Raw genomic sequence first — 21,517 nt, forward strand, 5'->3', positions numbered from 1 at the left:
CGATTATCAAAATTCTTCAGTTTCTAAGTATATTAGAACTTCATTATTTTATTTATGAAAAATATTAATATTTTTATCAATAAAAACTGCTCACTTCATAAAAGAAATAGGCTATTATGCCACATCATCTATGTAGAAGCACACAGTCAACATGCCATGGGTTTTTTTTTTTGATCTCTGTGCTGCACTGAAGAGCAGATGCTTCTGCAACTGAAAGCTTTGGGAGTAACACAGCATGCCAGAGGTAAAAAGAAAACCATACACAAGTAGACTGAGATTTTTTTCTAAAACATGTTCACATGTGTCCCTGTCTTTCTCACCCTAGTTTCCTATCCTGAACTCAGAAAGGTAAACAGCAGCATTTCCATTGAATTTCATGGAGCAGAATCAAGCTGTTCTAGTTTCCCAGGGGAAAAAAAAATGCTTCTTTCACTCAAACATTAGTCACTATGAAAGAACAGATAATTTACTTGAAATATGGAACTCTTAAAATGCATTCTTCATCCTGGCTAGATGATTTCATTTAACTTTTATGACATGATTAGTCATCCTATCGTGATGCAGCACAATGTAACTGAGCACATCAGGCATTTTAGATAAGAGTTGCCTTACAGATAGAGATGTTTGCAATGGTTTCAAAGCACACTCTGTCTTGAATGTGGGCGCAGAGTACACAAAGAAGACAAATATCAAAGAATGGTATATGTATTCTAGGCATTTTGAACCCTCTATGTGAATTTTCCCATATCTCAAGTGATATTCCAGCCCTACATTTAGAAAGTATAGAGAGGGAAAAATCCACAATTTAAACATTGAATCTGCAACCAAAACTCATTTTTCAAAAAAACTTTGGCCATTATATTTCTATGGAAACTATTTATTGGACTTTATTTACCATTTATTTATACATCATGAATTTACTATTTCTTGTATGAAGACTGGAAAAAATGGTATATTCAATAACCAAATTTTTTACAAGCCATTAATCATGTAGAATTCTATATTACAGCCACAAAAAAATCCCACAAAATTCAAAACATGGATTTCAATTTAAGAGGAGCAAGATAGACATATGAATAAAAAATTATTTGATACTCAGAAGCCAGGTTATATTTTGTTCCTTCCACATAACCATAACAACCACTGTCTAAATTTGACTCTGATTTTCTGAAGCAAATGCAGAAGTGTTGCGTTACTACATCTTAGAATATGTGATGGGTGAAAAATAAGGTATGAATTATAATATTCTGCTTAATAATTGTCACATTTTTAAAAAAATATTTAACATTTGTGAAATTATTTTTATAGCTACTCTTTCTAAAATATGTGGGTTTATTTTGTTTTAATGTTCAAAAATTTGCTGATAGAATATCATGCTGATAGAATTAGAATATTCAAATGTCATTTGCAGATAGAATGATCATGATTTAATTAAAACATTTAGTTCTTTACTACTCACACTTTCCTCAATTAACTCTCATAGGGAACGTTAGACATATTAGAACATTAGGAAAAATCCCAAAACCTGAAAATATACAAAGCTAAATATTTTTATGCATGATAAACACATATTAAATATCACCTCCATTTTGCTAAGTCAGTGCCATTTGTGTCATGGATTACACCAGTATTTTTGTGTACATCTATGTTTCCAAGAGAAAAATAGTCTGAAATCCAGAAAAAAATAAACCATGGTTTCAATGCCTTGAAAAAACCCCATGACCTATGGAAAAAAAATGGTTAGAAGATGCATGCACATTTTCTGTTTATAAAAGATACCAAAAATTTAATTCTTAAATTAGTAGCTATACCATTTGTTTTGGATTTATTCCATTTCATAGTGTATAATGTAGCAAAATATTTATGTATCTTAATTAAGAATTATTCTGTTTTTATCTGAAGGAAGAAAGGAAGCAGCATTATATTTATAGAATTATAGAATGGCTTTCATTAGTAAGGAATTTTAAGATCAACTGTTGCTCCAACCACCCTGCCATAGGCAGAAACAGTTTCTGCCACACCAGATTGTTCAAAGTCACATCCAGACTGTCCTTGAACTCCTCCAGGAATGGAGCATCCACAGCTTCTCTGGGCAACCTGTTCCAGTGCCTTATCACACTCACAGTAAAGAATTTCTTCCCAACATCCAACCTAAACCTGCCCTCTTTGAAGCCATTCCCTCTTGTCCTGTCCCTACAGACCCTTGTGAATAGTCTCTTCTCCATCTTCCTTATAAGGCTCCCTTCAGGTACTGAAAAGCTGCAATTTGGTCACCTTGAAGCCTCCTCTTCAGGCTGAACAATACAAATTCTCTCAGCCTTTCTTCAAAGGAGAGCTGCTCCATCTCTCTAATAATCTTGGTGCCCCTCCTCTGGGCTCATGCCACCATGTTCATACCCTACCTTGCGCTGCAGATCCCAGAGCAGGACACAGCACTCAGGTGGGGCCGCACTGCAGCAGCACAGAGGGGCAGAATCCCTTCCCTCTCCATGCTGGCCACAACGCTTTGGATGCAGCCCAGGATACCACTGACCTTCTGGGCTGTGAGTGCACATTGCCAGGTCACATCCAGCCTCCCATCCACCCCCATTCCCATCTTCACTGGCAAGGCTGCTCTGTCTCTCCATCCACCAGCCTGTCCTAATGGCAGGGATTGCCCTAATCCAGGTGCAGCATCTTGTGTTTGGTCTAGTTAAACCTCATGAGAGTCACATGGGCCCATTTCTTGGGCTTGCTCAGGTCCCTCTGGATGGCCTCCTGTCCTTCAGGTGTGTCAGGCACACCACTAGGCTTGGTGGCATCTAAATTTAAAAAGATTTTTTTTCTATTACTGTAAATTTTACCCTTTATGTTTACATTATAACAGGCATTCTAAGGATGTTCTTGATTTAGTTTTAAATTCTTTTGTATTATTCATTGACATGGCTTTCTACCTGCATGAGCAAATTAATATTTTCAAACAATATATTGTTTCATGGAATCATATTATTGTTTTAATTATTATGATGGCCGAAGGATACAGGTTGAACAAATGAAAGAGACTGTTTATGTATTAAAGTATGTTTTGAAATTATATTCGAGGATGGAGTCCTGAGAACTAAATATAATTCTAGAAAAATATGAATTGTATGTACTGAGTAGGTAAGTAGTCTCTTCTTAAGAAAATAAAGACTTCCTTTTCACTCTCATTCAGCTGTAGGTTTTTTTATAGCTATTAGATTTTAGTCTAGAGAGAAGTTTTAACCCAAGGGGGATAAAAATTATTATAAAGAAAACAATTCTCATGGAATTTTGGTAATACAAAAATTGAAAATAAATAGCATTTTCTTTTTTTAATGCTAATTCTTTGGAAGTGTAACAACATTTGTCTCAGAATATTACATGTGGGTTGAAAATCCTGTCTCTGCTGAAGTCCTAACTCCCACTGACTTCATTGAGACCAAGAGATCACAGCTGATCTATACCAGTGTGATATGAAAATCAGGCTTCAAGATATTGTCTAAAATTTAACAAACCAAAACCAAACAGCTGCACTCAGGCCTAGCTGCAAACAGATGTGTTCATTCTTCTGAGTCTTACATGGAAATGCCAAATGTCAGCTGCTTTGTAAACTGCCATTTGGACAGGCCCGCATGCAGGGTGTCAGAACTTCAGTTTCAGAGTGGAACAAGTGCATTGAGAAAGGAACCAGATTCTTTCTTCATGAGAAAAATACAATGAATTCAGGCAATCTTCCTACATGCACCCTGGACAAATCAACAGTCAAAAAATTTACCACAGATAAGCAATGAGCATTCACTAACTCTGCTTGTGTAAAATGACTCTGTAAAACTCAACCTCACCCTTTGGCTGGGGATTTAACACTATGAAATATGTAGAGAGATACTTTTCTCACTGACTTCAGAAAAAGAGCAATGCTTTTTTTGTTCTCAAATTTCCTTGACATGGCAAGACAAATTTTCCATCAGAACATAATGATTTTTCACTGAAATGAGGAACTGAAATTTTTATTAAATATTAGTGTCTATGTTAAATTGTGAGTAAACACATGTGCATGTGCATGCATAAATGTGTGTGTGTGTATGTATATATATATATATGTACATATTCTGAGAAATACAAGGAAAGCTTGCTGAGAGAGCAAATATTTGTAGGGAAGCTAATTCTTAAGACTTGTTTGGTTTATTTTTTATAATCTTGGGACAGATTATTTTTCTTCCATACATTATTTCAACTTCAGTTTGTACAGTGGCATTTGTTTTTCTTTCATTCTTATTCTGTAGAGGCCATTATTTCAACATTCTAGCTTTAAAGCTTGAAATATTTGCCTTGCTGGGGCCACAATTTTGCATTTCTCAAAAATCCATCCAAACTCAAACAAAAACCCAGTGCTACAACTTAGTTTTCTGAGATTATTACTTGGGATATAGAAATTATCTTTATGTTCATAGTAGGATGATGCCCTGCTTTCTATTCACTGCAGAAATATGAACAAAACTCAATGATTTATCTGAGAAAAGAACTTTAAGCATTTTTGAAAGGATATAAGTATGTGTGCAGTATATGTAAATGTAAATAAAACCTCTTTATTTTGTCTGAAGGGGTTATATTTTTATTCAATGATTTATAGCATTTTTTGGAGTGGATATTAATGTAAATATGCTAAATATCTATTTGGTCAATAGTTAAAGGTGTTACATCAGTTATGTCTCTATAAAAGCACGGATCTCAAAGTAGATGTTCAAGAACAAAATGAACACTCACAAAAGTCCTCCAAATTACTTTCCTGATTTTGAGGGCTGTTTTTCTTTCTTTTATTGGTAACACAGCAATAGAAGCAAAATGGAAAGTAAACCCTATGTTGTCCCCCTTCAAACTTTCATCTTGATAGGCTGAATCTCTTTCCTCTGAATACTTTTTGCAGGTTTTGAAATGGCTGAAAGTAAATCAGACAGCAGGAACTATCTTTTACCTTCCCAGAGGTATAGCCTTATGAGAAGTTTTCTTTGGGACTCAAGAGTTAAGCATAATAGAAATTACTTCTATTCCTGCATTATTAGTAAAAGCCATAGATGCACAGACAACAAAAGATTTCTATCAAAGCCGACTAAAAGCAGTTAATCTGCTTTCAAGTTTTGAGCTAAATTCCTTTGAGACGTTGTAGCTCTAGAAAGAATTGTTGTTTTTCAGTTTTTAAAAGTATGCTTAAAACTAGGAAAAAAATTGTGTGTGTATATATATATATATATATATATATATATATATATATATATATATCATAGACTGCAAAATTTGGAGCACTTTTTAGCTGTCTTTTAAAGTGCTTGTTTAATTGATTTTTTGTTGTTGTTGCAAATGGAGATTTCTCTCTCTAAAACAGCTGTTGTGGTTTTTGTAGAGTCTGGTAAGCATCAACGCTCCAAATGAGCCTGAGTCTCTGGAGGAGGAAGCAGGGAAGGAGAAAGAGCATTGTGCTTCTTTTGTCATTATTCTGTTAGCAGCCTTGAGTTAATGTGTGCCTGCTTCTCAGGCAAACAAAAAGCTCGACAACTTCCCTGTCTTTGAAATGATATTATTCCACTGGCTTAATTTTGTAAAATCAGTCTGCTCAGCTGTGAAAACAGACATGGTTTTTGTTTGATATATGCAATGAGTTATCATTGTACACTCAGTACTTGGATGATGGGATTTTAAATGTCAGTAAATAAATGAAAATATCAACAGTTTGGCAATAGGAAGATTTCTGTTTAATGTGAACCTGACTTTCTGAGAGTCTTTTTGTGAGTTTTTCCCTGAAACCTAGTCAGTGAAGATTAATTTTAAATTGAAAAGTGACAGTAGATATGAGTTTGCCTGTGTGTGGTGCATTTCCTTGAGGAAGAATCAGAAAATTGTGAGTGTCTTGTTATGGGTACTATGAGAGGGATTTCTTGAGGCAAAATTAAATCTGCTTCATACTTTAATTTGTAAGGGTAAGAGACAATATGAAGTTTCAGAGTAAAAGTTTTCACATATTTGCCAATATTTAAGGAGATCTTTAATAAACTGTTGTCCTGTTTTCCCTCCCTAGCATTCACACATGCATGCACTTCCATTCATTCATTCTTAAAATAAACAATTTTTATTTTTTTAAGATGTCATCTCAAGAACAGAGAATACCTGGTTCTTTTTTTTAATTATTAAGTTGATCTTATCCCAGAGTTTCTGCTGAAATTCAGTTCCTCCTCATTTGCAGTACCATCTCCTGATGCCCCAACTTAAAACAGCATATCTGTGAAAAGCACTTTTTTTATATAAAAATATACATGTAGACAATACTCCAGTATTCTATGTGAAATCTGACAAAAGTTAGGATTACCATGAGAGGCTTCTGGATTTTATGATGTCATTTGTAGGGAAAGGGCAGTGAGGACATTTAGAATGAGTATGTAAGCAAGATTTTAGAGAAAATAAAGGTGGGTGTAGTTTGGGTGAGCTATGGACATGAAGTGAGGTGAAATGCAATGCAAGGGGTTCCATATGGAAAGGAATTCCCCTTTAGAAAGAACTTTATTTCTGCTTCTGTTTCCACGACAGTCAATATGAAAATTTATAAGCATCCACCACCTTCATTGGAAATAATGAAATGGCTACAAACACCTTTCCTTCCACGAGAAATGAAAAAAATGACTCTGCTGACTTCCATTCACCCAGCAAGTTAGTTATTTGCCTCAGTGGTTTTTGTGGGTATAGCAATCTGAACCCTCATTTTATGTGTATGTGCACATGTATATCTGTGAATAAATGCATTTAAATACACACATGCCAGGCAGGAGTACAAGCCAGCAATGCTGAAAACGTGTGCAACCCAGATGTTCCTATGTTAATTGTTTATGCTGAGTTTGAAGCAAATCTGTTGCAATATTCCCTTCAGCCATCAGCAGTCTCACTCCATTGTAATATGGAGCAGTGAAGGTCAGTGTTGATAGATTCTTAGTGCATTTTGAAAAAGATTAATGCTTAGCAATGAACTCCGTATGAAAGGTTTCCTTTCAAACAACATCTTAGGATCACTGATTCAGCATAAAAGATGAGCTTGTATCATAAAGGTCACAGTTAACACTGTATTTGGCTGCCAGGTCTCTGGTTTAATATAAGCTGAATTAGATCCCATTTTTTTCCCCATAACACAAATTTAAGACTAACCACCACTGAAGCTTTTTTTAAAGAAGCTTTTTCATCTGTTACTTAAGACACTGACAAGCATTAAATTCCTGGAGGGGTCCTTTGTATTGACCCCTCAAATGATAAGGAATTGGAGATTTTTTTCAGTCAAGTATTTTAAAAAGTGTGATGTGGCTAGAATTCAACAAGGACAAAGCATTTCACTCTAGGGTAATGTGGGGCACCCCTCTCCATATGGAGGAAAGAGGACTGAGCTCTCCCCTGGAGCTTGTCTCTGCAGGCACTTAAAGCTGGAGAAGGGGTGGCGCTTTTCAAACAAAGCTTTTGTTCAAGAACTTTCTTCTGTTTTACAAAGGACTGAAGTCCAAATCCCTCTGCTGACAAGCTAGGGTTGAGTCCTAGTGTGAGTTTCTCATTGCCTAATTAGATATTTGAAAGTAAGACATTCAAATCTGGACTAATCTATCTAGTTTCCCTTTGTAGTTAGTAGTAAGAGGATGGGGCTTCTGCTGATTATCCCAGACAGCTATTCTGGGAGGTATCTCTGGTCTATTTCACTATGGATTATATAGTCAGCCTAGGGTGAGTACTTTAGTTTTATAAATGAAGTTTTTATTTGCCAGAGGTAGGACAGATGAATCCCTCCCCAAGCCTCTAATGATAAAATGTTGAAATAGAGTTGGTTTTGGTTAAGCCTGTTTCACTTTGATTAGAAAAAAAAAGGAACATCTGGGGACAAACAACAACAAAAACAAAAAAGGCAGAGGAAAGATTTGCTTAACAATTTAGTCATAGAAATCTGGAGTGTCTGCTCAGTACATAGGTATGAGAGCATGACGAAGGATGCAGGTGTCCACAAATCAAATTCAGGAAAGAAAGATGACGGTTTAACCATTATAATTGGCAGTAAAAGGTACATTTTTCTCTAACTATGCACAGATAGAATAGTCCTAGAGGTGTGCATGATAACAAAATTCTTAAATTTTGGTCCAGCTCTGATGGGGGATTTGATGATATTGGGATTTGAGTAACATATCACCTGTCACTGTATTGTCAAGAACATTCTGTCAATGTTCAGGTCAGCAAGTAGTGTTTCATCCTTGAAATATTTATGCTTCTAGGATAATCAGGAGTTATAAATATTATGTTGTGCTTTTGCAAATCTAGCAGTGAAGCAGGAGTATGTGATAAAACAGAAGCACACCAAGAGCTTCAAGGACCACCTCAACTTGCGGGACTTTAGCAAGACTATTGAACAAAAACCACATGATAGGTTTAGCTCAATGATAACAACTTGGTCTTTCATGTTCAATATGCAGCACTTTCCAAAGGGTGAAAATGCTGTACCATTTCTTAACACAAACATAAAGAAGGATTTCTTATAGTAACTAAACAAACGTTTTGTTCTTCTCCAGCTTTTACACTGCAGTCAGTGCTGTGAGGATCCAGCACTAAGGACCCAGTCAAAGATTTTCAAACAGACATGCTTGTTCATTGGTGGAGAGAAGGGCTCCTGCAGAGAGTGATTCACCTACTTCATCTCCAGACAGGTGTCTAAGTTAGTTGGTTAAATCTGCCTCTGGAGAGTCTTATCTCTTTTCACTAAATCACAGAAGCAGTTCAGAGGATGAGCTGACCTTACATGGCTAGGTCTCCCCATAGCTTAAGTGTAGATGAGATAAGTCCCACTCAGCCTGTCCAATATTCTTGCAGCATCTCTGCAAAGACATGTCTTCACATTGACTCTATTTTTTCTTGATGTTGCGCGGGAGGATGTTTTGGTTGTTGTTGGGAGGAAGATGGGGAATATGACTACAGTAGTTTCTTGGTTTGTATTTAGGTTATTTTTTGTCCTAGACAATGTAAAGAACTGCTTCAATAACTTTTTGTCCCTGCATTCACTGTGTTTTATGCACAAGAATAACTTTAATTTATTGACAGCAGACAAATTTGTTTAAATCAACTCTATCTTCTACTAGCAGCCCTGGTTAACTGAAGAAGTTACAGCTAACTGGAAACTAGCAAACATTTGCCAAGAGGGGTTGGAAGCGTGACCACAGACCCTTCAGCCTATCCTCAATTCTGGGAAAGGTTATGGATGAGATCATCCTGAGTGCCATGGCACAGCACACACAGGATGACCAGAGGATCAACCTCAGCCAATGAATTTACAAAAGGCAGGGTCTGCTTGTTCAACTAGGTCTACCTTCTCCTTCTCCTTCTCCTTCTCCTTCTCCTTCTCCTTCTCCTTCTCCTTCTCCTTCTCCTTCTTTCTCCTTCTCCTTCTCCTTCTCCTTCTCCTTCTCCTTCTCCTTCTCCTTCTCCTTCTCCTTCCTCTTTCTCCTTCTCCTATAACAAGGGGATGCACTCAACAGATGAGGGAAAGGCCATGGATGATTTGTAACTCGATTTCAGTAAAGCATTTGACTCCATGTCCCAGAACTGCTTCTTAGAAAAACTGGCTGCTCACAGCTTGGATGGGTGAACTCCTTGACAATAAACTGGGTGGGACCATTGATCTGTCCGAGGGGAGAAAGGCTCTCCAGTGGGATGGGACAGACTCAAGCAATGGGCCAAGGACAACTACATGATGCTCAATAAGGTGAAGTGCCAGGTCAGGCACGTAGGTCACAACAAGCCCAGGCAACACTACAGGCTGGAGGAGGAGTAACTTGAGAGATGTTTGTTAGAAAGAGGCTTGGGGGTGCTGGTTGACACCGTCAACTGAGCCAGCAACTTGTCCAAGTAACCAAGAAGGCCAATGGAATCTTGGCCATTGGTACAAAGAATAGTGTAGTCAGCAGAGAAGGGATCATCCCACCGTAGTCAGCATTGGTGAGGCTGCACTTTGAGTGTAGTGTTCTGTTCTAGGCCTTCACTTCAAAAAGCACATTAAAGTACTGGAGGGTGTACAGGGAAGGGCAACAAGGCTCATAAAAGGACTAGAGAATGTGTTCTATGAGGAACAACTGAGGCAGATGAGAAGAGGAGAAGAGGAGAAAGAAGAGGAGAAGAGGAGAAGAGGAGAAGAGGAGGCTCAAGGGGACTCCATCACTCTACAACTCCATGAAAGGTGGTTGAGTAGGGGCCGGTCTCTTCAACTCTGCCTGCAGTGACAAGACTAGAGGAAAAGGCCCTAAGCAGAGAGCTAGGAGATTCAGATTAGCTATTGGATTTTTTTTTTTTTAGGGTGTTTAGGCATTGGAATAAATTGCTCTGGGAGATGGTGGGGTCATCCTCCTTGGAGGTGTTTTAGAGGCATCTGGATCTGGTGCTCTGTGAAGCGGTTTAGTGGTTTAAGGGTTACAGTGGTAGTGCTGGGTGGACAGTTGGATTGGATATTCTTGAGGGTCTCTTCCAACATGAATGATTTTATGATTCTAGTCTTACATATGGTAAATTTCTCATCTTTCACCATGTATTTCCTCAGCTTCAGATGGGCTGCATCTAGACTACAGAGAGCTTGACTCTTTCCAAATTTCTATTAAGTTGAAAAGCAGGCAGTGTTCTGAAACAATCACCTTCCTAGAGAATCCATAAAAAATCCAAGAAGCAAATACCATGCAAACAAATTCATAATAAAAATGGGGCCAAACACAGACTTTGAGTACATATGTCTACAACAATGAGATTTGGAAAAAAATAAAATTATGGATCTATGTTTAAACGGCTTTTCCACTTACTGTTACAGAAAAACTAAATTATACACTTTGTGACCATCTGTAATGTCAGTAACTGCAGCTGCTCCCAATTTACTATGTAGTACTACTGTACATATTATTTGCTTTGGAAATTGCTTTTAGTTTCTAGAACTACATCATGATGGTTTGATTTTTTTTTTTTAAATGCGTACCAGCAATTTACAAAGTTATAACTATTTAGTAGGAATTACTCTATGCTAACAGTGGTTTTGTAGTAGTTATTTCCTTTTTGCCATCTTCTGTGAATGTTTATTTGATATGTTAAGCATGTGAGAGTGGTGTTTGAGTATGTATATGTGTGCAGATTTACATGCTGGCATAGGCTGACATAATTGTTTTCCAGATATTTGTGGAAACTGGTTGTTAATCACTGCTGTTTTTCTGACTTCACTTCATTTAGATATCTTCTCCTCTTATGATAATTTCCTAACCATGGAAAAGACAGTGCATAAAAAATAAAACCACTAAAGAAAGCAGATGTAAAACCTGTTTAGAGTATTTCAGGAAAAGTTAAGGAAAAAGGAAGAGATGGTTACATTGCAAAAAAGATTTCAGTGATTTAAATTGTAAACTTCCTCAAAGTTCAATAACACAGAATTTTTAGGTTGCTTCCAGATATCAATCATGTTCTCACCAAGTACTTCATGGGGACTTCACACTCCAGGCTAGTATGTAGAAATATCTTCTGCCCTGATTCTTTGCTGTCACAAGCAAGGAAAACAATCTTGTATTAAGGAAAAGGTTTCAGACAGTTTTTACTGGAATGTTATGTTACTCATAGCTAGTGATGGATACTAAAAGACAATCTTGACTTGGAAATTTAATCAATTGACTCCATTCTTGATCAAGGACTGTAGCATTACACTCTTGTTGTCTGACATAAAAATAATTGATGGACTGGATAAGTATTCAGTTGTTTTCCTGGAACATATCAAGAATGTTCATCAGGAACATCTTCTGTATAGTGTCAGCCTTATACCTTTGTGGCTCTGTGGATTGTAGCTGCTCCAGGCTATTAAACATCAACCTTCATATTCTTTCATTTTGCAGTCAGCAAGAAATGTTTTGCAAAAAGATGTTGCAATAGATGAGAGAGACTCAAAAGGTCTGTTTCACTGAACTTTTAGGAAGTTCATTATTCAAATAATTAGAACATATTTTTTAGTTTAATAATGTCTTCTATTCTACTTTCATTAGGTAAATTCTGTAAATTTGGTAATTTATTTTCTTACACAGTGTTCTTCTGCCTTATTTTTCTGATTTTTGTTCCTGCTTTTTTTCTCTTATGTTCCACATTTACTATCAGAATTGGGGTTTTCTTTTTTTTTTTTCCTTTTTCTCACATTTCAAGACTACATTTTACATTCTAATGCCGGGTGGATTTGGTGCTTGGGTACAGTTACTAAGGATTACTTGGAAATTTTTTATCATCTAACTAATACAACTGCTCATAAATTATCTCCCAGAATTTTATAGAAAATAAATACTTGTTGAGTCAATACTTGAAATCACCATTATCAGAAGTCTGTAAGAAAGTTGGTTTCTTATTTATTTATTTCCTTTTTAATTCATCAAAGCTTATGAGCAAAAAAATGAACATAGACTGACTTTCAGTTCTGTTGTGAAGTTGGTTTGGTTGATTTGGAAGTGTTCTTTTTTGTTTCCAATGTTTCCAATGAGATGCATTTCACAAAGGGTAAAGGTATTGCAGAAATAATTAACCAAAGTGGAAATAAATGTAATTATTGCTCTTAAAATGAAACAGGAAAATAACAACAGCAATTTGGAGAAAGAAAAAGCATAAAAATAATGAACAAAAAAAATATTAATCTAGCACTGAAGGCAACTGGCATTTGGCAATTCATTTTGCCATTCTCAGTATTTAGTAATTTAAACCATTGGTTTCCAGGAAAAACCAAAGAAACCAAATTGCTTCTGTCCCTCCTTTATACCCCTCTGTTTCATGTATTATATTCTATAGGAAGGAAGGAAGGAAGGAAGGAAGGAAGGAAGGAAGGAAGGAAGGAAGGAAGGACAGAAGTAAATAATTAGATGGAAAGTTTGAAAATAATTTATATGGTAAAAAGTAGTGTTTCTTTATTTTGATAAGATGAACGTACATAATAGAAATGACAAAACCTGAGACATAATATATCTTTTCTACTGGTGGAAAACACATAAAGAAAAACTGAAATACCAGAAATACTTGCATTCAAGCATTACCAGAGGAAAATGAAATAAAATAAGATAAAATTAAGTCAGAAGTTTCTTTTAATAATTATGAATATGAGAATTATATGCCTCACAATGAATATATGTCTGAAAGTATCTGGGACTGGGCTGCGAGCCGCAGTAGGTCTTGCTATTCCTCATCTATCCAAGCCTCTCCATGACCTTCAAAGAGCCCTTCATGCTCCCTATCAGCAAAACAGAGACAATGATATTTAGAGAAGAAATCTGCAGCTACAGCACTTCAGCTGTCGATCTCATCCTAAGAAGGATTCCCAGGCTGCAGGTGATTATAACTGTGGGAGCACATTTCTAGTAAAGGCACCACCATGGTGAGATATTAAGCTCATCTCCTGCCTCTAAAGTTCTGTTGCATGTCCCTTTTTCTGAGAGGTGTTAACAGCTGAGTCCTAGCCATGTTCTGTCTCTGTTTAATGCTCTCCCAAATCCACTTGCAGCTGGATAAAGAATTTATTTCCTATGACCCCTGTAGGGGTACACAGTGTGATACTGAGCTGTCATCATGTTCCTTTCACGGGAGTGTTGCATCCGGATGGGGTTGGCAGTTCCCCTGTGTGCGTGTGCACATGTAGGCATGCACATCTGCAACTTGATTCCTTCATTCTTTACAGCTTATGCAGTCACTTGGTTGTCTATAAAGCAAAAACAGAGTTGGGAAAAAATTGCTGTGACAATGTTTTTTCTATAGATAGAAACAACCATACACAGGGCAAGGCAAAGGCAACTGCAAAGGCAGGGTAGACACTAGGAGATGTTTCATGGAGCCAGCCACTGTATGTGCATAGCACATATGTGCACAGCATTCTTCACCTAAACATTGTGGTTTTTCTTGTGTAACACTTTTTTTGAGCCTATGCATTGCTACTAGCCTACTGAGTGCAATACATAGCTGCCATTTTGTGTTCTGCAGCAATAAAGAAGACTTATTTCAGAACATCTGCAAGAGACTTCACTGTTCTTTGCATGTTTTTTTAAAGCTAATCTAAAGCAGAAATTAGAGGCTCCAAGATCTTTTGCATCACATTTTGAAGTACTATCTCCTGCAAATGTGGCAAGGACTCAAGGAACTAGTAAAACAAATGAGATACAGATATAGTTTTGAAAATTAATTATGAAGAAAACACCAGTATTCCTGATGACTGAACCAATTAACAAGGGATGAAAAAAGAAAGACTATAAGATGGAAAAAGGTATGTCAGAGACTTAGTGTAAGTACATTGCTTAGCTAGGCAAAACTGCTCTTCATTGGAACAGTAAAGATTAGCACATCTTCAAAGAAAATAATAAAATATTTTGAAGCACAGGATTGTTTTCAGTAATTAGAAGCACGGAATTAATTTTCTTCAGTCTTCTAATACTCTTTTCAAAGAGTACATTTTTCAGGTAACTGAAAGCATTAGGAATTCTCATAGAGCACAAGAGGATTGCTGCCATGCAGGTTTGCTGTGGATATTCAACCGCTTCATTGAACTGAACTTGAACTGGGAACTTCTAGTAGAGAATGATGAAGTGTTCAGAACGAAATATATTCACCTTTCATTTAAATTCTATGTAATTTTTTTGACCCCACCAAAAAAGTACTTCAGCCTTACTCTGCGTCTAAATATTTATTCTGGAATAGGCATCAATCTTTATCATCCCTTTCAGTTTCCATTTAGCCACTAGTGGCATTTTTAAAGCCAGTTCTCTTCTGCCTAGACTGTAAGACCCTGCACACACAAGGTGCCGGAGCTGAATCCTGCCAGGAGCTAATTAGTTACTTGAAACTCTTGTTCAAGTTAAAATTTCTCAGAGTTTCAGACTGTGCCAGGAGAAACACTCTTATTACAAGTACATGACCCTTTAGTTCAGAGTGTGCTGAGAAGAAAAGCCCCTACAAAACAACGAACAGTCTGACAGATTACACAGCAGGACAGACCTGGACATAGACATGGGAGTGTTCACCAGACAATGCAGCATATTTCTCTCTTTCTCCCAATAAGTAAAACTTTTTTGTGTATTATGTAGTAGCTCCAAAAGAGATTAGAAAGTCAGATTTGTACCAGAGTAGCAAACAGATAATGGTGAAGACAGAAACATAAAATATTCAGGATCAAAAAATTCACCCTTCAGCTTACTCAGGACAGTCTTGTAATAGGGATGCTCTTGAAGATCTTTGCATCCACATAAGGGATTTAAGTTTCCTACAGCACTGGTGGGTAACCTGCCAAGCTACTCACAGTCCTCTCTCCAAATTTTTGTTAATTTTGTACTTTTGTCTTTTCTCAAAGGAAAGGGAGTAAAAAATGTCTTTGCTTAACAGGGAACTTTGAACAGGAGCTTAATTTGAGATCATGATTCCAAAAGCCAAAAGAAAGAAGCTACATGTAATTTGAGAGATGCTTACTCATCTCTGCCTCCTTTTACCAGGTAATTCCCAGCCTTTGCTCTGCACATCAGTGATAATTAGCTCAAATAGTGCCTGACTTAGATAGTTTCTAAAAATTCTTTCCTCAGATACATAAATCTTATCAACTAATCTAGAGTTAACTGAAGGTTAGGCATGAATTATTGAAGTAACTAAATATGTTTGATGATCTGCCTCATAAATCACAAGCTCTAAAACCTCCACAAAGATTCTCACCTAAGCCCACGAAAACAAAGAAGGGCACCCTAGGGACTTGCCCAAGAAGAATTCACCATGCCATGAACACCTCTTGATTTCTCTAGTGCCCAGGGAAATTCATCTTTACTCCAAATTCTGCAGCTGTGTTAATGAACTTGGGCACATCAACTGTTTGCTTGGCCCTGTTTCTAACAGCACTGCAGTTGAAAGTATTTACAGTCTAAGGGAATCTTCAGTAAATGCTCCAGAAAACAACTCCTTCTTTATCCCTTACAAGTGCGTAATGGCAGGGCATGATAACACTCCTCTTCAGAAAGAAGGCATTCACATAGAAAGATATATGGTACAGCTTGACAGATAGGTACATCACCCTGTTTAAATAGTTTATTTTCCCTTTGCTGCAAAAGGCTCAAAGGGTCTATACTCAGCCCCTTCAATAACAACACTGTAATTTAGAGGCTCCTTGCAAGGCAGGTAGAGTCCTGATTTCATTGCACTGCATGAGTCCAGTGTTCAGTGAGAAAAAAATAAAAACTATTTTTATTTTGAAAATCCAACCTATTTAGTACATACCAAACCAAGTTAAACATTTTCAAATAGGTTGTTTATATGTTTTGGGGTAAGAAAAGATATTTTAAGACAGGAAAAAGTCAGCTTGCTTTTCAAATAATAAATCAAATATGCAACAAAAAACAGAAAGGAAACAAAAATTTTAGATTTTTAGAACACAAGTTACACTAAAATATGTATACTGTGAAAAGAACATTTGCACTTTTTTGGTGCAATGTGCAAGGGAGATTTACTAGGAGATGAAAGGAAATGTACTACATGGTTCTGAAATTAACTTTACCCCCTAATGATTGGATCTCATAGACATGTACTAGCTGCTGAGGCTGGCAGACTTTTAAAACTCCATGCCTGCTGTTCAGAAATAATTTTTTGGAGGGAATAATTGAGAGTATGACAGTTTGTCTACAAATATGTCACTATGTGTTTACTTCACCGTGTGTCAATTGGATTAGTTCCTTATTCAGGGAGAAGAAGCTGAATCAGCCATTGCAGATTGCCTGCTGCCTCCTCTGCCCCTGCAGCCTGGAAGGGACCCCTCCTGCTACCAAGCAAAGCAGGGAGTAAAAATCCAAATACCATGCCCTTGACTTGGTTATGGAAAAGAAAACAGGTTAGTAATAAATTAAATGGGCTTCTATGGAGACAGCTGTTAACTGTATGCCTCAATTTACCCATTTTCTGCACAGCAGTTTGTGTAGGTGTCAGAGGAATCTCAATAGTTCACCAATTACTGGAAAACTCTGTGAGTTAAATGTTTGGCTGAATGATGGCTGGATTTTTTTTTTAATTCTGCTTTTCCCTCTGCAAACAGCTGATGCCTGCATTAAGCTAAGATCAAATGAAAAATGCATTCAGCATTTCAGAGATACCCAGAAGCAAAATAGCAATATCAGGAGCTAAGCTTTCTTACGCTTCCTTTGTATATGTCAACTTATATTACCCAGGGTGATGTATCATCCTTCCCAGTGTACTTAATATTATAATGCAAGTGGATTATTAATATGGAAAGTCATGAGACTATTTCTTTCATATGCAAAATAAATCACATGCAACCACACCTCTGATGTGAACTTTTGAACGTGGAAGCTGCAAAAATTGCTTTTTACACAGTCCTGGGAGTTTCGATATGGCCTACAACATTTTTCTTTTTTTTTTCCCCAACAGATGAAAAATGTCCCTGTTCATGGTCAGAAATTACCACACTAACCTGTGATAGCTGAATCATGGAAGGTATATATGACATCTTTCTAAAATGCTTGTTCTGATTTCTTTTAGTATGAAGATGCAGCACAGAAGTGGAAAACTCAGTAGAAATATTCCCTAATAGCCTAAGAGGGATAAATATTACTATAAATAACAATTGTATCTCTCTTACCATTTCTTTGTCTTTAACTGTCACTAAGGTAAAAATAATTTTATTTCTCTAGCTATGATTTTCTTTTTTGCCCCTTTTATATTGATATCTCCATGTCATTGTGAGGGTTTTCCCCCTTTTTTTCCTGTTTTTTTTTTTCTATTTGTTTGGTTTGCATTTATTTAATTTATATATATTTCATAAATGTAGAATGAAAAAAAAACAAACAAAAAAACGAGCAAAAAAGCCAAATAAAGGGGCACAGTTAAGCACCGGGCACATCATGCAGATTCTAGGTACTGGTACTGGCTCCAAGAGTCTAATTCTTCTTTCTTAAAAGCCAGTTAGTCTTATAAGAGATGTCTGTGACAACAGAGTAGTATTTTGAATTTTTATTATGATTTCAGTTTGGGGGTTTTGTTTTGTTTGTGTTTTTGTATGTGGCTTGTTTGTCTGTTTCCATTTAAATTCTAAATACAATACTCAGATTTTACTCACAGGAAGACCAGTTTTGTTTCTTATGCCAGATATTTTGCGTGAATTATGTGGAGCAGCCAGAATAAGGTTGTCTTCCTTTCAGCTATTTTGTGACAGTCTTTTTAGGAAAATGTTTCACCCAAATATAGACTACAAATGTTTGAAAGAAAAATTCAACCTAATTATGAAATCTGCTTCATATATCAATGTAGATTAAAGTTAACATGCTAGGATGTGGCAACAAAATCTTTTTATAAGTAGTTAAAAAGACCAGACTTCTGTGAAAGAAGGGGAAGAGAAGAGAAGAGAAGAGAAGAGAAGAGAAGAGAAGAGAAGAGAAGAGAAGAGAAGAGAAGAGAAGAGAAGAGAAGAGAAGAGAAGAGAAGAGAAGAGAAGAGAGAAGTATTTCAGAAGGATCCACAAATCACATCTCTAGATCACACAGAAGAAGAATCACCCTGTACAGAAATCACCACTCAGCGAGTATCTGCCAGCTTCAGTTTTCATACAGGCCCTTTACTTCCTACCACTTACCCAGGAACTGAACTGAGCCTGCAGTGTCAAACCTCAGTATTAATGAACTTGTTTTTTTTACAGCTATGACAGGATTTGGCTTTTCTGACTATAAACCTCCCCTTCTAAGAGAAAAAGGAGATAAACAGCCCAAAAGAAATAAAGGGCACCACATTTAAGGCTGAATTGAAATAAATGTCCTACCAAACTCAGCAATATCCTGTATTGATGATGAGTTTAGCAGTTTACAAATGTATACTCAAAAAAGAGGGTCCTCTCTGAATGCCTCAGTATTTCCAGCATATCCCATAATAAGCCTAATGTTTTACCACATAATTGCATCATTAGTAAAACGGTGTTCTTCTTCAGTTACAACTTTCTATTGGCTTACAGAAAGGATTTCAAATTTGCATTTAAATGAAATTGAGCAAAGAGTGATAAAGGCTTCAATTAAAAGGCCACCTGTTTTTGTTAATTCATTTTTAATAGGAACAGTAAATATTTTCAGTTGATGCACTTTCTGCTTCAAGATTAGTACATTCTTCTCTTCTTTATCTCCAGTGTCAGACACCCCTCATTAGAGGAGTCTGTCATTTTCTCTGACTAAAGGAACCTGTCTCAAGTTTTATGAATCTGTTGGTACAAGACAAATAATAAAGTAAACCAAAGAGCTATTTAGAAAATGCAAACAAAAACACCCCAACGTATGATCAAAGTAAATTCTGTAAATAAATTATTTCAAAAAATCAATTAGTTCCAAGGATGGGTGGAAGCTGGTTCCACAAACAAAACACTCAAATTCTTTCTTCATTTACACTCTTCTTGAAGGTTGCTGATCTCACTTGGGCACACTGGTATGAAACAAAAGTAATCTTCCATGTCATAATTATGTAATGCAATTAAAACTTAAGGATTACAAATATGTAAAACACAAATCATGACAAGAAGATTTTGTGAAATACAAACCCAACTGGTGTTCACAGAGTATGAGCTCCAACTGGCATCTGGAAATAATAAATCTTTCTATAAAATGCCTTCCTTTGATGCTAATTTTTTTCACTTTTTTGCTCTTGTCTTCTTGGTTTACAGGTCTAGTTTTGTTCAGTTGCCATTAGAAACTGAGCAACTCATCTTGCTTATCTAATATTTTTGAAATAATTTGTTGCCATAATTGCTTCTGTTTTCCATTTACTGTAACCATAACTACTAATTTGCTAACAACTGCTGCACATCTGTTATAACCAAAGCTTAAAAATCCAGAATATCCACAAGAACAACTTGCAGTGGACGCTTCTCTTTTGGGATGCAGCATAAGCATTTAAATAAAGAATTGAAGCATTTAATTAGTTTGTGCTTGTTTCCTGTTAGCAGGACATCATAGCAGAAAATAAATGGATTAAGTTTCTTGTAACACAAGCTGGGAGAGATCTTCACAGTTGCTTTTCATTCTCAGATTCTTATTTAAGGGAAACACAGGGGTCCAATCCCACTTTTAAAATCTTTATCTTTGATTTAAATCATGACTGTTTTTTAATGCTATGTGATTTCCCACAATGAACTTAACAAGGGATTATGTTTTCCATTTCTGGTTGAATGAAGAAATAAATTAACAGAAATGTAAATAGAAGATATTCCCATGAAACTGCGAGTTAGGGGATTTACCCCCTATTTGTTAAAAGTTAAACATTTACAAAAGAAAATAAATACTGGACAGCTCTCTCTTCTTGGCCCTTCCCCTCTCATTTCCCTTTCCTGGTATGTATTTCTAATTGACATACTCATATAATTTGTTTGTTTTTTTACTTGTTGGATGAAGGAATATATCAGGAGTTTTAAATAATTGATTTTTACTTGACTCAGGTTCTACTTCTTAACTGGTGGTTACTGCAGTTTTCTCTTAATGCTTGCAAAGCTGAGCTAAAAATATCTTGCAGTCAAGTTCAGCATGGCTACATGTTGAAAATGGTTTGGACCTAATGTTCTGCCATTAAATAAATATTTTAATACTTTTCTTTAGTTAGGTATATCAGGCTTGTATGGCAAGGCTTTAGTAGTTGGGGGGGGGGGGCTACAGGGAATGCTTTTGGGAGAAGATTCTAGAACCTTTCTCCATGTCAGACAGAGAAAACATTCCAGCCAGAAAAAAAAAAAAATCAACCTGCACTGCTTCAGAAAAAATGGGGAGTGAGACTACGTGAGAGAAACTCTACAGACACCTGGGTCAGGGCAGAAGGAGGGGGAGCAGGTGCTCCAGGTGCCAGAGATGATGTTCCCCTGCAGCCCCTGGCGCAGCCCTGGTGAAGCAGCTGTGCCCTGCAGCCCATCCATGTCCACAGTGGAGCAGAGATCCTCCTGCACCCCCCAGCTCAGAGCACTTGGGGCCTGAAGGAAATTTCTGTGACCCTGTAGGATCCCGTGCTGGAGCAAGATCCTGGCAGGACTTGTGACCCCACAGAGTGGGGACTCAACGCTGGAGTGGCTCAGGATAAACTGCAGCTTCCGGGAAGGACATATGCTGGAAATGCTCATGGAGAACTGTCTCCTGCGGGCCGGACCCCACACTGGAACAGGGGAGGAGTGGGAGGATTCTGCCCCCTGAGGAGGGAGTGGCAGAGACAACTTGTGATGAACTGACCACAACCAATCCACATCACCCTGTGACATTTTAGGGAAAAAGAATTCAAGGGTGAAGTTGAGCCCAGGAAGAAAGGAAGGATGAGGGGAATGTATTTTTTTTTAAGATTTGTGTTTATTTTTAATTAATCTATTCTGATTTGTTTGGTAATAAATTAAATTAACTTTCCCCAAGACGAGTCTGTTTTGACTGTGATAGTAACTGGTGAGTGATGTCTCCCAGTTGCCATCTTTATCCACAAGCTTTTT

General features: G+C 36.9%; 1 long non-coding RNA gene across 2 annotated transcripts; it reads left to right on the forward strand.

Annotated features, from left to right (window-relative positions):
* The first annotated feature begins 1,136 nt into the window (after positions 1 to 1,136).
* Positions 1,137 to 20,714, forward strand: LOC113458860 (uncharacterized). Of its 2 annotated transcripts, XR_003379516.2 has the most exons (5): positions 1,137 to 1,230; positions 15,418 to 15,524; positions 16,743 to 16,900; positions 17,455 to 17,520; positions 18,383 to 20,714. It is a non-coding gene; the product is annotated as an uncharacterized LOC113458860 (long non-coding RNA). The 2 variants fall into 2 exon arrangements; XR_012579865.1 differs by lacking the exon at positions 18,383 to 20,714 and having other exon boundaries at positions 17,455 to 17,523.
* Positions 20,715 to 21,517: the final 803 nt, after the last annotated feature.

Source organism: Zonotrichia albicollis, chromosome 3, assembly GCF_047830755.1.
Source record: "Zonotrichia albicollis isolate bZonAlb1 chromosome 3, bZonAlb1.hap1, whole genome shotgun sequence".
Lineage (NCBI taxonomy): Eukaryota > Metazoa > Chordata > Aves > Passeriformes > Passerellidae > Zonotrichia > Zonotrichia albicollis.